The sequence below is a fragment of the Giraffa tippelskirchi genome, chromosome 13, assembly GCF_054371585.1.
Source record: "Giraffa tippelskirchi isolate mGirTip1 chromosome 13, T2T-mGirTip1v1.2.pri, whole genome shotgun sequence".
Lineage (NCBI taxonomy): Eukaryota > Metazoa > Chordata > Mammalia > Artiodactyla > Giraffidae > Giraffa > Giraffa tippelskirchi.
The window spans coordinates 88,769,407-88,786,107 of NC_137287.1; the positions used below are offsets into that span (position 1 = coordinate 88,769,407).

The 16,701-nt window shown below is 37.1% G+C and overlaps 1 long non-coding RNA gene across 1 annotated transcript in view; it reads left to right on the forward strand.

The window, feature by feature from the left end:
* Positions 1–12,022, forward strand: part of LOC145531306 (uncharacterized) — a 38,405-nt gene extending 26,383 nt beyond the window's left edge. Inside the window, exons 3-4 of the long non-coding RNA XR_014072349.1 lie at positions 11,324–11,415; positions 11,535–12,022. This is a non-coding gene — a long non-coding RNA (uncharacterized LOC145531306). The remainder of the gene's footprint in view (positions 1–11,323; positions 11,416–11,534) is intronic.
* The last annotated feature ends 4,679 nt before the right edge of the window (positions 12,023–16,701 follow it).

The following is a 16,701-nucleotide window of genomic DNA, read 5'->3' on the forward strand; positions in this document are numbered from 1 at the left end:
TTAAGATCTACTCAATTTAGAATTTATATGAAATAATAGGTGTTACAGGAATTTTCATGCATTAGTGAATCAGCAGTTGCCTTTGGTCCTGGCCATTAATAATAATTAGTATAACTCAGAGCACACCCCCAAAGATTCTGTGGTAAAGGATAGTCTATCATATTGAATCTGCTCATTCCAGATCTTAATGTCTTCTCCAAAATGTCAAATTAGTGTTATATAATCTAGGTATTTGCAAGCATCCACACCATGACAAGGGAGCAACAAGGCTTCCCTTGTAGCTCAGTCGGTAAAGAATCTGCCTGCAGTGCAGGAGACCCGGGTTCCATCCCTGGGATGGGAAGATGCCCTGGAGAAGGAAATGGCAACCCACTCCAGTATCCTTGCCTGGAAAATCTCATGGACAGAGGAGCCTGGTGGGCTGCAGTCTATGGGGTCGCAAAGAGTCGGGCATGACTGAGCAACTAGCACTTACTTAATCTAGGTATTAATATATACTCTATAAGATAACTACTTGCTCTTATAAGGGCATTTTCTCCATTTTGCATTTTTTGTATTTTCTAAATATCTTACAACTGACAAAATTATTTAAGCTGCTCAATTTTTAAAATTTCTCTAAAGGAATACAATGTAAAGATAGCTGAATTCTCATTTCATAGACCCAAGAGGCCACCTATGTGGATTCTTCCTATTATATCCTATGTGCCTTTCTTAAAACTTTACTTAGGTAAAATGAACAACTAAACTGTGAGATATGTACAGTGTACACTGTGATGATTTGCTATGCCTACACATTGTGAGAATTCCACTGAGTTAATGAATACATCCATCACTTCACACATCTACATTTTTTATAAGAAAATTTAATTTTTATTTCTTAGAAAATTTCAGTTCTACATTATCAACTATAGTTCAGCATTATCAACTATAGACAGATCTATTCATCATGTTTTTCACTAGATCCTCAGATCATAATCAGCTTATAAATGAAATTGTGTATCCTTTTACAAGTCTTTCCCTATTTGCCCCACACCTCTAGCCTCTAGCAGCCACTTTTCTATTCTCTGTTTTCTTCAATTATGCTTTTTGTTTTTAGATTTCACATATATGATACCATGCAGTATTTATCCTTCTTTGCCTGGCTTACTTCAGTGAGCATAATGCCCTCAAGGTCCATCCTGCTGTCATAAACATCAGGACTTCCTTCATTTCATAGCCAACTATTATTATTCCATTGTACATATATTCCAAATTTTCTCTATCAGCTTATTTATTGATGACACTTAGGTTGCTCCCATACCTTGACTAAGGTGAATAATGCTGCATGAACATGGGGGTACATGTATCTCTTCAAGTTCCTTGAATATTTGGATTATAAGTTCACAGCAAACATATTGTTTATGATTATTTTCTTCCATTTGGAGGTCACTCTTTCATTTATTGATGGTTGCCTTGTATCAATTTTAAGTCTTACATTCAGGTCTTTAATCCATTTAGAGTTGACTTTTTATATGATGTAAGATAAGGGCCTAGTTTTCCCAGTACCATTTATTGAAGACACTGTTCCCCACTGAGTAATTTTGGTTCATCATGAAATAATTAACCACATATGCATGGGTTTATTTCTCAGCTCTCTGTTCTGTTCCATTGATGTGCACATCTGTTTTTAAGCCAACATCATGCTGGTTTGATTACTATAGCTTGTATACAGTTTTGAATCAGGAAATGTGATGCCTCCAGCTTTGTCTTTCTTTCTCAAGATTTCTTTGGCTACTTAGAGCTTTTCAGTCGGTGCTAGTAGTAAAGAACTCACCTAACAATGCAGGTAGGGCTTCCCTGGTGGCTCAGATGGTAGAGAATCTGCCTGCAATGTGGGAGACCAGAGTTTGATCCCTGGTTCAGGAAGATGCCCTGGAGAAGGAACTGGCAATCGACTCAAATACTCTTGCCTGGAGAATCCCATGGACAGAGGAGCCTAGCGGGCTAAAGTCCATGGGATTGCAAAGAGTTGGACACGAAGGAGCAACTAACACACACACACACACACACACACATACACATACCAGTGCAGGAGGTGCAGACTCAGTCCCTGGGTCAGGAAGATCCCCTGGAGAGGGCATGGCAATCCACTCCAGTATTCTTGCCTGCAGAATTCTATGGGCAGAGGAGCCTGGCAGGTTACAGTTCATAAGGTTGTAAAGAGTCAGACATGACTGAAGCAACTTAGCACGTGGCTACTTAAAAGTTTTTAGGATTGTTTTTCTATCTCTGTAAAAAAAAAAAAAAGCCATTTAAAATTTTGATAGAGACTGCATAGAATCTTCCAAGTGCTTTGGGTAGATGGACATTTTAACAAAATTAATTCTAATATATGAACATGATGTATCTTTCCACTTATTTTATATTCTTCAATTTCTCTCATCAACATCTTCTAGTTTTCAGTTTACAGATCCATCATCTTTTTGGTTAAATTTCATGGGTTTCAAGAAGGTCTGATTGTCAGGCACTCTGCCTTCTCACATCAACACATCTTAAGAATCTAATAGGAGATTAGCCTCCAGAAAGGTTCGAATCTCAAAAGCTGGCTCCAATCCTCAAAAGCTTCAATCCTCTTGGTTAGTCTGTGCCCTACAAGTCCATCTTGGTAGATCACAACAACCTGGAAGAACAATGCCAGAAGAACCACCCCCTATCACGGTGCCCTAAAGGTATTTTCCTAACCCTTTGCCTTGTAAGACTTTAGGGTTTTTGTTTTTTGTTTTTTTTTTTTAAATCAGAGCACTATACAGATGGTTCTTCTATCTCGCCTGGGTCCCCCGATCTTGAGAATGTTGGATTGTTCGACTTAAGTCCTCTGGACCTCATGTTACTCCCTCTTTTCTAATAAGAAGGACTTTGATGAAGTAACATCCCTGGCCTGTGAATCTATGGGAAAGATGTGAATGGAAGCAAATGGAAGTAAAAGAACCCAGGGTGTCTCTTCTCTGATACTAACTTCAAATGATAGTTGACACCTGTGGGGTCAACCTCTGTCTTCTTCAACTGCTTTCACTCAGAAAATCCAATTCTCTGGACTCCTATTAGATTCGTAAGATGTTGAACAATATCGGATAACGAACAGCCAGGAGAAAGTTATGCTGAGCACAGACTTGACTATTTCCCTGCACAAAATAACAGCTTCTAAAAACGTTGACCTCTTCAAAATCTCTGCCACACCTACAACTCACTTGTCACAGAATGATTTTTAAGAAAAATAAAGTTTCTGAACCACTGCTCTGATGGGACCTCTTCCAGCTACTCTTAGACATGGCAGCCATCTTACAAAAGCCATGAAGTCGGAAGCTGGCCTTACCAGCACTCGGAGAACTAGCAAGGTGGCTGGTATTTACTTAAACATTTGCTGTGGTACAAAAGGGGACTTCTGTGTAGTAATGAGAGCATCAAGTAACAGTGGAAATGGATAACTGACAAGAAAAGCATGACATAATTCTATTATTTAAGCATTTCAGATCCTGTTTGAAGCTTAAATAAATAATACAGTTAACTACAGGACTTCTATCATTAAGAATTTAATTTGCACTCACTTGCTATTCTAATGTTAAAACTCATCTATGGAAAGAAAAATTGTAATAACAGAGTTTACTCTGGAGCAATTAAAAGTATAAATTCTGAAGCGCTATTCTACTAGAAAAGTTCTAGGGATGGTTATTGGTTTCTCAGTCAATAGTGACCTCAAACTGGACGATACTAACATATTAGCCAAAGTGCATTTATTACAGCTTTTTACCAACCCATGCGACTCTGATTTAAAGTCATGCATTCTAATGTGTTTTGACAAGTAAATTGCTTGCCTTTTTTCCATGATAGCCAACCACATAAATAATGCATGCATGGTAATAGCTAGAGCAATAATGTAAAAGTCAAGCATGAAGCACAGGCAGCATGTTAATGATAAAGGTGCTTCAGCCTCTGAAGAAGCAAGGCACAACCCAGAGAAGGCCAATGCACCTGAAGCTGTGTAGCTTTTCCCCACAAAATATAAGTGACTAAGCTCACTGACTCACTTTTTTCTCCCTCCTCTAACTCTCCTCTAAGAAAAGGGATACTTTTTTCTTAGGAAGTATTAAGATCCATGGTATAATCATTCAGATTTTCACAAAATACTTGATTTTGCTTGAAGTTAATATCTGAATATAACAACAGAACAACATCCTACAAATAATAAGTTTATAGGACAGGAAAAATAATTTTATCCTAAACTGAGTTATTTTCCCAGCAAATCTACTGCAGTCAAGTCTTCTAAAGGCCAAACCATAATGTGATATGAAAATGAAAATTGTCAAATCATCCTCCTGTATCTCCTGTTGGGTAGATTACAATGCACATATCTTACTTGTCTTTAGTTCAACACTCTGGATCTAACTTACATCACAAGAATTATGCACATACTCATGCTCAACACTATCATTTATCACCATCAGCAGCACCATCACGGTTATCAGCACCATCATTGCAAAATTAGAAAATATTCATTAAGAAAGGAAAAGGGTTAGAGAAAGACTAAATGAAGGCCAAATAAAATAATTTTTCATATTACTGTGTTCTAAACAATAAAACAATGTATTTGATTATTACAGAATATGGATAAGTGAAATAAAGGACAGCAATGGTAGAAGGGATATTACCTTCTAGCAAGGACTATTCCTTCATTATAAGGTATTTGCACCACTCATGAAGACATACATTATTGTTTGAAAGCAGACTTGGATTAGTTGAAATGCATATGTAAATTCTAGTGTAATCATTAATAAAAATAAAAACAGAAATATAACTGCTGTGAATAAAAAAATGAAATCATATAAAATGCTCAATTGAAGTCATAGAAGATAGAAAATAAGTTAAAGACAGTAAAAGAAAGAACAAAGGCAGCAAACAAAAACTAACAAATATGGTAGATATTACCTTTAAACATCAATGGTCTAAACACACTAATTAAAATACAGAGCCTGTTAGAGAGTATCAAAACTGTTGTTTACAAGAAATTACTTTAAATAGATATATATAGATTAAAACTTAACTGGATGAAGAAAAACACACCATGATAACACTAATCTAAAGAAACACAATATTATAAAGCAATCATACTTTAATTAAAAATAAATTTTAAAAAAGAAAGGTATATAATTTGCAACAGAGCAGATGTCAAAGTAAAAAAAAAAGAAAAAAAGAAGAAGAAGAAGACAGGCATTACATGATAAAGGAGTCAATTATCCAAGAAGACATACCAATCTTTAACGTGTAAAAATGTGCCTAAAATCAAGAATTAAAACACAGAGGCAAAAACTAATAGAACTGCAAAGCTAAATAGATGCACCCATTATCATAGCTGGAGATTTTTAACACCCCTCTATCAATAATGGAAATATAAATTCAGAGGTCAGAAGGTTAGTAAGGACATAGTTAAGCTGAACAGTATAATCAATGAACTAGATATAATTAATATCTACAGATTACTTCATCAAATGACAGCAGAGTGTACATTTTTCTCAAGCTCATATTTAACTTTTACTAAGATAGATTACATTTTGGTCCAAAAAATACCTTTTATCAAGTTAAAAATAATAATAACACATTGTATGATAGTGTGTGTGCATTCAGATATCAATGGATTAAATAGTAAATTAACTACAGAATGTAGTTAAAAGTCCCAATGCTTGCAGATTAAACAATACACTTCTAAATAGCACATGGATAAAAGAATAAATCTCAAGAGAAGCTTCAATTAAATGACATATTTTGAACTAAATGAAAATTAAAATATAGCCTATGAAAATAGGTGGGATTCAGCAAAAGCAGTGCTTAGAGGAAAATTAATAGCACTGACTGTATAATTAGTAAAGAGAAAAATCTATAATCAATCATTAAAATTGTACCTTAGGAAACTGAAAATGGAAAAGTAACTTAAAACCAAAATAAACAGGAAAAAGAAATTTAAAAATCAGAGCATGAATCAATAAAACTGAAAGCAGGAAACCAGTTGAGAAAATTAATAAAATCAAAAGCTAGCTCTTTGAGAAGGATAATAAAACTGATAAACCTCTAGCCAGGTGACTAATATTAAAAGAGAAATAACACAACTGATCTCTGAAATCAAAGAGAATACAACACTACTCACCCTGTGGATATTAAAGTAATCATAAAGGAATATTATAAATAACTCTTTCCCCACAAATTTGACAACTTAGATAGAATGAATCAGTTCCTTGAAAGACATGATCTTCTACAATTCACACAAGAACAAAAAGGAATAAGTCAATACATACTAAAGAAAATGAATTATTAATATCACCCTGAAATAGAAATTTCCACTCCCAGATGAGTTCACTGGTGAATTTTTCCAAGGACTTAAGGAAGAAATCATACAAATTCTCTACAGTATGTTTCAGAAGATAGAAGTAGAGAAAATATATATATATATATTTATTTAAGTCACTCCAGTGGTGTCCAGCTTTTTTCGACCTTATGGACTGTAATCCACCAGGCTCCATTGTCCATGGGATTCTCCAGGCAATAATACTGGAGTGGGTTGCCATGTCTTCCTCCAGGGGATCTTCCCAATCTAGGGATGGAACCCACATCTCTTATGTCTCCTACACTGGCAGGCAGATTCTTTACCAGAATTACCTAATATCAAGCAAGACAAAGACATTACAAAAAAGGAAAACTATAGATTAATACCTCTTATAAACACAGATGCAAACAACTTTAACACATATGAGCATATCAAACGAAAAAATGTCCAACTGAGATTTATCCCAGGAATGCAAGGCTGGCTCAACATTTAAAAATCAATTAATTAGTGTAATAAGGAATTATAGCGGTGTTTCAGGATATGAGGTTAGCACAAAAGTCAATTGCTTCCTTATATACCAGCAAAGAACAGTTGGAATTTGACATTAAAACCACAGTACATTAGCATCAAAAGAACGAAATATTTAGGTATAGTTAACAAAATGCATATAAAAGCTATATGAGGAAAACTAAAAAGCTCTGATAAAAAAACAGAAGAACTAAGTAAATCAAGAGATATTCTGCATTCATGAATAAGAAGATTCAGTTTCACTCAACTTGATTTAATGTAATTGAAATTCTAGAAAGTTACTTTGTGGATATTAACAAATTGATTCTAAAGTTTACATGGCAAGGCAAAAGACCCAGAACACTCCACACAATACTGCAAAAGATAACAGTTGGAGGACTCACACTACCCAACTTCAAGACTTATTTTCATGATGCTGTAATCATGACAGTGTGATACCGGCAAAAAGAATAGACAAATAGATCAGTGGAACAGAATATAAAGCCAAGAAATAAACTCACACAAATATAGTCAACTAGTCTTTCACAAAAGAGCAGACAATCCAATGAAACAAAGACAGTCTTTTTAACAAATGGTGCTGAGATAACTAACAATTGAATTAGGATGGCCAAAATTTGGAACTTTGACATGACCAAATGCTGGCAAGGTTGTGGAGCAAAAAAAAATCCCAGTAATTGGCTGGTGGTACAAAATGGTGCAACCACTTTGGCAGACAGTTTGCTGATTTCTTACAAACTAAACATAATCTTACCATATGATCCAGCAATGTGCTCCTTGGTATTTACCCAAAGAGTTTAAAACATGTCCACACAAAACCCTGCCATGGATGTTTATATTTATAGCAGCTTTATTCATAATTGTCAAATGTGGAAGAGACCAAAATGTCCTTCAGTTGTTGTTGTTATTTAGTCACTAAGTCGTGCTAGACCCTTTTGAGACCCCATGGACTGTAGCCCACCAGGCTCCTCTGTACGTGATTCTATAAATAAATTGTGCTACATCCAAACGATGAAATATTATTTAGTGCTAAAAAAAAAGAGCCATCAAGCCATAATAAGACACGGAAGAATCTTAAATGCATATCTGAAGGCTGCATACTGTTTCATTCCACCTCTATGACATCTGGAAAAGGCACAACTACAGAGGCAGTAGAAAGATCAATGGTTGCCAAGAGATAAACAGGTGAAGCACAGGATTTTCAGGGCAATGAATCTACACTGTATGATGTGTGTCATTATACATGTGTCCAAACCCACAGAATGTACACCGGCAAGAGTGGACTCTTACAAACTCTAAGTGATGGATGCAGCAATGCCGTTTCCTCACCTGCAGCAGAACAGTGCTCGGGTGCGTGACAGCTGATCACGTATGGGAAGGGGTACGTGGGTACCACTTGCGCTTTGTGCTCAAATTTTCTGTGAACCAAAAACTTTGCCAAAAATTAAACTCTATAAAAAAAAAGGAAAGGTAACATAGAACGCTTCAGCAGATCTACCTATTTTTTTAAAGCAATGAACAAAACACATGTAACAAACTTAGAATACACTGTTCTATTAGAAAAGCGATACATTTGATAACAGCTGTGTTTTTCAGAATCTAAAATGCACTTTTGATGAGTAACTTTGACTTTTGTCTTTTTTCTAGCTTTGGTTATGGTTTATAAGATCTAGCTGTAAGACTGTACTTTCCATCATTTGCACAGCATGCTTTGCTATGTTATGTAATGATACTGCACTTAAATCTGTCTAAAATCTGCTGTCTTAATAACAAAACCACATTAAGCAAATGGACTGAAATGGAATTGCTGTTGCAGATGCTCGTTTCCACAGCCTTTTGTTTTGTATTTTTCGTAAGAGATCAGGTGGTCAGTGCTCGTCTGATCAGCTTTATCAACTAGTGATTATGAGAATGTACTGAGGCCAGGGTGAGTGGGAAAAATGAGGGAAGGAAGTCAAAAGGTACAAATTTCCAGTTATTAAATAAGTAAGTCATGGGAATATAATGTATATAACTATATATACCATAAAGAATGTTAATATATATTAAATATATATTTACTGTATTATACACATCATATAGTTATAATATGAATATGCTATAATACATTGATATTAACAATATTATATAATTGTGTGTGTGTATTCAGTACTGAAGAATGTATAACCCTCACAAATAGAATGACCTCAATGTTTATTATAAGGAAATAACAACTGAAGTGACTACCAGGTACATTTAGAGTATGACATATTTCTACAGCTTAGTTTTGAGAGTTATGAGTTTTAAAATTTCAATATCAGAAAATAATTTTCTTTAAAATATATAATCAATCCAAGTAAGAATTATTCATCTAATTATTAAGATTATCAGTGTTTGTACATCATCAATTCAAAAAATTCTGTTATAAGGCATGATACAAGCATCATCAAATATAAAGTTTCTGAGAGATTGTGCCATACATAATCAATATGTAATACAATACATGAGACGTGAACTTCCAGATGTTCAAGCTGGTTTTAGAAAAGGCACAGGAACCAGAGATCGAATTGCCAACATACACTGGATCATCAACAAAGCAGTAGAGTTCCAGAAAAACATCTACTTCTGCTTTATTGACTATGCCAAAGCCTTTGACTGTGTGGATCACAATAAACTGTAGAAAATTCTTCAAGAGATGGGAATACCAGACCACCTGACCTGCCTCTTGAGAAACCTGTATACAGGTCAGAAAGCAACAGTTAGAACTGGACGTGGAACAACAGACTGATTCCAAACAGGAAAAGGAGTACGTCAAGACTGTATATTGTCACCCTGCTTATTTAATTTATATGCAGAGTACATCATGAGAAACGCTGGGCTGGAGGAAGCACAAGCTGAAATCAAGATCACCAGGAGAAATATCAATAACCTCAGATATGCGGATGATGCCACCCTTATGGCAGAAAGTGAAGAACTAAAGAGTCTCTTGATGAAAGTGAAAGAGGAGAGTGAAAAATTTGGTTTAAAGCTCAACATTCAGGAAACTGAGATCATGGCATCCAGTCCCATCACTTCATGGCAAATATATGGGGAAACAGTTGAAACAGTGGCAGACTTTATTATCTCGGGCTCCAAAATCACTGCAGATGGTGATTGCAGCCATGAAATTAAAAGACGCTTACTCCTTGGAAGGAAAGTTATGACCAACCTAGACAGCATATTAAAAAGCAGAGACATTATTTTGCCAACTAAAGTCCGTCTAGTCAAGGCTATGTTTTTTCCTGTGGTCATATATGGATGTGAGAGTTGGACTATAAAGAAAGCTGAGCACTGAATAACTGGTGCTTTTTAACTGTGGTGTTGGAGAAGACTATTGAGAGTCCCTTGGACAGCAAGGAGATCCAACCAGTCCATCCTAAAGGAGATCGGTCCTGGGTGTTCATTGGAAGGACTGATGTTGAAGCTGAAACTCCAATACTTTGGCCACTTGATGTGAAGAACTGACTCATTTGAAAAGACCCGGATGCTGGGAAAGATTGAAGTGGGGAAGAGAAGGGGACATCAGAGGATGAGATGGTTGGATGGCATCACCGACTCAATGGACATAAGTTTGAATAAACTCTGGGAATTGGTGATGGACAGGGAGGCCTGGCGTGCTGCAGTCCGTGGGGTTGCAAAGAGTCAGACACGACTGAGCAACTGAACTGAACTGAACGGATGACATACATACTTTCTCTATGGAAGATACATTTAAGAACTGAGCAGATAATGATTAAGGTTGATGAGTTAGAAGATGGTTGAAATGTTCTTGATGACAAAATAATAAGGTAAAAAATTAGACAAGGTTTACTAAATTTCTCATTACTAAATGTTTCCCTTTGATAATGAATTCTCACATTCTCTTTAGCTCCAAAGTCATAAAATAATGCCATTGTACTAGTATATTCATTTACTCACCAACTATACAAGCCATTATTTATGCCCTACAATGTGCCAGGCTGTGTGCAAGGATCTAAGAATATAAATGCAGACATATTAATAATTTTTAGTTACCTGTGTACATAACACATGAATCCAGCCTCAGAAAAAAATAGGAATACATAACACTGAAGAATAAAATGGATTTCAAGTAACTCAAAATTGAGAGAAATTTCATAGCTCACTTTTAGCAATGACTTAACTATTTTTGAAATGTATATTCTCTGATCTTAGGAACATTTATCATCCCTCCTACATATCTGGCAAGAACAATTAGTTTGAAGTGAGTGGCAGTGTACACTCATATAAATAGAGGCCTTCATGCTTCATTTTTAAAAAGTGCTACTGTAGTTTGCAATGACATCATTTTAATTTTGACATCTTAATACTGTCTCCATAGGTTTGCTTTGACAATGTTTTGTTGTGTTTTGACACTGTTTGTAGTTTTATCCCAAAGCCTTAAAATTTTAATTCTTTGTTTCACACCAGAGGCACCATGGAACTCAATTAAGACTTTTTCTTGCTTTTGGAATGGAAAGAAATGCTCAGAGATTTAATTGATGATTTTATTGCCATATGAGGTAAATGTAACTTACATGTATGATCTTAAAAGCTGATTTTTTTTGTCCCACTTAGATGTAACTTAAAATTAAAGATGAAGAAAATAATACTGAAGTATTAAATTTCATTTCATTTTTAGGTTTGGAAATATGAGCTCTCTAAAAGGTGAATTTGGTGAGTAATGGTTTCTACTTGTCCAAAGATCTGTGAATGAGATCCTACAAATGGACAGACGACATATTTATAAGTGTCCAAAGGCATCTTGTCAGCTCAGAGTGTTTGCCACTAAACTAGCCTCAGAACAAGCAGATGGGCATGAACACTGCCTGGTGACCCACCTTGGAACCGTCAGCCATAGGATGACTCCCCTCTGGATGTGTTTATAGCACTGACTGATCAAGCTGGATTCTCTCATGATTGAAAGGGACCTTAAGATTAATGACTCGGTGTTTAAATCTTATCCATAAACAGATTTCAGTCCTGCTAAGCTAGACAAGGGGCCACAGCTCATCTCAAGACCATGTGTATTAAAAAGCATGAGCCTGTACATGCTGACTTTAAATTACCCTCCCTCCATGGAAACATGTGAAATAAAATCTACTGCTGTTTCATACACAGTCCAAATGAGACAGCTGTCCTGGCATGCACATGTTCTCTTATCCAGGCAAAATAATGCACATGTTTTTCAGTTCTTGGTGTGATATGTTTGTGTGCATGGAATATTTTAAGGTCTCCTATCACCCTTAAAGCTCTTCTCTAAACTTTTTGCTTAAATCATCACATTTTAATATTTTAAAATATCTAATTTTATAATGTATTTATTTCTATAAAATATTGTTTAATAAATTTCATTGAGCTCATTGAACTAGATTGGCAAAACCTTTTTGAATATTTACAACTGACTGGCTCAAAATTAGGAAAGGAGTAGGACAAGGTTGTATATTGTCACCCTGATTATTTAACTTATATGCAGAGTACATCATGAGAAATGCCAGACTGGGTGAATCACAAGCTGGAATCAAGATTGCTGGGAGAAATATAAACAACCTCATATATGCAGATGCTGCTGCTGCTGCTAAGTCGCTTCAGTCGTGTCCAACTCTGTGCGACCCCATGGACAGCAGCCCACCAGGCTCCTCCATCCATGGGATTTTCCACGCAAGAGTACTGGAGTGGGTTGCCATTGCCTTCTCCGATATGCAGATGATACCACTCTAATTGCAGAAAGTGAAGAGGAACTAAAGAGCATATTGATGAAGGTGTAAGAGAGTGAAAAAGCTGGCTTAGAATTAAACATTCAAAAAACTAAGATCATGGCATCCGATCCCATCACTTCATGGCAAATAGAAGGGGGAAAAGTGGAAGCAGTGACAGATTTTATTTTCCTGGGCTCCAAAATCACTGTGAACAATGACTGTAGCCATGAAACTAAAAGATGCTTGCTCCCTGAAAGAAAAGCTATGACAAGACTAGATGCCATATTAAAAAGCAAAGACATCACTTTGCTGACAAAGCTCCATATAGTCAAAAGTATGGTTTTTCCAGTAGTCATATACAGATATGAGAGTAGGACCATGAAGGAGGCTGAGTGTACAAGAACTGATACTTTCAAATTGTGGTGCTGGAAAAGGCTCTTGAGAGTCTTCTTGGACTGCAAGGAGATCAACCAGTCAATCCTTAAGGAAATCAACCCTGAATATTCTTTGGAAAGACTGATGCTGAAGCTGAAGCTCCAATACTTTGGCCACCTGAGGTGAAGGGCTGACTCACTGGAAAAGACCGTGATGCTGGGAAAGATTGAGGACAGGCGGAGAAGGGGTTGGCAAAGGATGAGATGGTTAAATAGCATCACTGACTCAACAGACATGAATCTGAGCAAACTCCAGGAAATAATGAAGGACAGGGAAGCCTCAGTCCATGGGTGTCACAAAGAGTCAGATATGACTTAGCGACTGGACACACATTCCTCATTAGAGGTTCTGACATCAAAAGCATGCTTAGGAATTTTCTTAAGCCCGATTATGTTTTATATGTGTTTATGAATTTTTATACCAGACACTGAAATAATAATTATTTATTTTCTACCACTCATATATTCATTCGAAACACATTTGGCTTCTAAAGTAAGCAGAGTGCTAATCATGTGTTTTTCAAGGAGTAATAATCTCCCAATCCAAAAGAAATATATTATGACAACATAAATCATTTCTATTTGGGAAACACCAATATGTGAAGGCATCATAAAAAGTGTTACTCCCTAGTTCTTGCTTAATAAAGATTATACACACATATGTTATTCAAGATGGGCCAATTTAAAAAGAAACGACTTCTGAAGCATTTAGACATATGGTTTACTTGCTTTTGTTTCAAGAAGAAATAATAATATTTAGGCTAGTAGACAGATATATTTTTATATAATCCAACTAATTTGAAAAACATAACTTACAGCCATAAAACATAGGTCAGATGAATAAGGAAATGCTCAGAGGAAGGCTCCCAGTCGCTCAGCCTCTGACTGCATTCAGGCTGCAAAACTCCAGACCCACCACAGAGGAGGCAGGTGGAGGCAAGACCAGCATCCACAGGACACTGGAGAAGGAGGCCCCAGCCTTGTCCCCACACGGAGACACCAGTTTAACAGCAGAACACGGACAGAACCCAGAGTCAGCGAGTGAAGTAACTGGAACCCTGTGTACTCTTGAGCAGATTATAAAATGCTGCCTCTTCTATGGTAAACAGTATGGCGATCCCACAAAATATTAAAAGTAAACTATCATCATCCAGCAATCCCCCTTCCAGGCAGACATGTAGCAAAAGAATTGGAACCAGGATCTCAAAGAGATATCTGCACCCCTGTGTTCACTGCAGCACTATTCACAATAGCTGAGATGCAGAAGCAGCCCAACTTCATAGTGGATGGCTGAAGCTGAACTGATGGAGAAAATGGGTTGTACACACACACTGAACTACTTCTTTACTAAAGTATAGTTGTTTTACAATGTTGTGTCAGTTTCTGGTATACAACAAAGTGACAGTTATACTAATACACATAAACTATACTGAAAAGAATCTGACATATATATATATACATATATATATGTATATATATATATATATATACACACATATCAGATAGTATATTTGTATAGCTTATTACAAGACATTGAATGCAGTTCACTGTGCTATACTGTAGGACCTTGTTTATCTCTATAGTACTCTGTATCCACGAATCTCAAACCCCTAATTTATCCCTCCCCCACCACTTTCAGGGGACTTCCCTGGTGACTCAGACAGTAAAGAGTCCAATGTACTATTATTCAGCCTCAAAAGAAGGAAGGAATTCTCTTCACATGTGAGGACATGAAGACACTACAATGGCGGACACTATGCTCAGTGGAATAAGCCAGTTACTGAAGGCCAAACAGTGCCTGATTTCACTTATATGAGCAACCTAAAGTAGGCAAACTCATAGAGGCAGAGGATGGAATGACTGTGGCCAGAGGCTGGGAGAGGGGAGATGGGGAGTTGATGTCAAGGGACACATCGGGTGTGCAGATGAGTGAGTCCTGATTCCTGCGGTTCAGCACCTAAGTTGTTACCTCAAGGTCCCTTTCACAAGGACAAATGCCTTCTAAGATTTCTGGCTCCTGCCCTGTTCTCCAGGTGGAATCTCATCCACTGAGCACAGAGGACAACTCAAGATATGGAGACCACTGAGGGGAGACTTCCTCCACTCCTAAAGCCCTCTGGCTGTGCAGAAATGTTTGTAGGCAAGTTCACATCTAAGTATTTATACCACAAGGTCCTGGGTCACACAGACACACACACACACACACACACTGAATTAGAGAGGTTCCATAAAAAAATTACAAGCAAGAAAAAAATATACTAGTCTGTCTTAACAGTTCACAAAATAACATTACTGAATGCACAGCAGAACACTTCTAATAAATATTGTGAACAAATGAATGAAGTAATTTTTTTAGATGAACCTGTTCAGAGTCAATGAAGTTCAATCTCTTTGGAGTCTGTAAAATGCAATTTGCACAGAAAGAAGACTTTTTAATATAAACATGATCTTCAGTTCTCCTTATGTTCTATGTCTGGATGTTTTCCACATGTAGACTGTTCTTGACTGTGAAGTTTCAGAGGTGTGTGCGCCCTGCTTGGTCGGCATTCTGAAGTATGTGCATGACTCCTATGAACACACCCTCAGCAGCACAGAGTGACCCAATGTGTGTGGATGACAGCCTGCCTCAGTCCAGGTTCTGTGAGGGGCTTATCTTTCTATGTCCATAAAGATTTGCAAATAATAACTCAGTATTTTAATGGTTTAATATGACAATGCAATTATCCAGAGGCACAATTCAACACATCTATATCATTATCTATTTTTGTATAATCACTCAGCAAAACTTGACAGTTAGAATTACTGAGGGAAGTTGTAATAATAAGAATAATAATTCTTCAACATTATGCATGTTGGCATTGCCTGTGGTATGTGCACCTGCCAACAATTACTTTTCAGCCCAGAGAAGAGCTTCACGCTAATTACACGATCTATGGTTTAGAGCGGGCTCCTTGCCATTTCTCCCTGCCTATCAGATCAAACTACTCCCAAATTCACAGGCAAAGGTCCAGGAGTGCAGGTTTGGTTATCGATTTTACTACAATCCAAGGTTTGCAGAGCATCACACAGAGTAGGCACTCAAGAAAGGATCACTGAATTATTTAATTACACTTTAATCCATTGTGCTCAGTTTACTAAAATGAGAGAAAAATCATTTGAATACAAAACAACTCAATTTTGTGGCAGAATCCTCGCTCGGGGTTTGGGATTTTCTTTGCTCTCAGTCCCAGCAGCCCTTTGCTGCCTGAGGTTCGGGGAGCTCTGCCTCCATTGGACACAGATTCTTCCCAGGTCAGGAGGGACGAGCAACTCTCTCAGTCATACTCAGCTGAAACAATGGGATCACGCTTTTAAGAATCAGCTGGGGTATAATTTTGTTGTGATGTGGTGGTGGTGGCGGCCTTCTTTCTGGTAAATATGTCCTTCCTTTTTATAACAGTCACACCGCTAATGCCCTGACACTTGTGTTGTTCTCAGTCACTCAGTTGTGTCCGACTCTTTGCAACCGCATGGACTGTAGTCCACCAGGCTCCTCTGTCCATGGGGATTCTCTGGGCAAGAATACTGAAGTTGGTTGCCATGCCCTCCTCTAGGGGAATCTTCCCAACCCAGGGCTTGAACCCAGGTCTCCCACATTGCAGATGAATTCTTTACCTTCTGAGCCACCAGGAAGCCC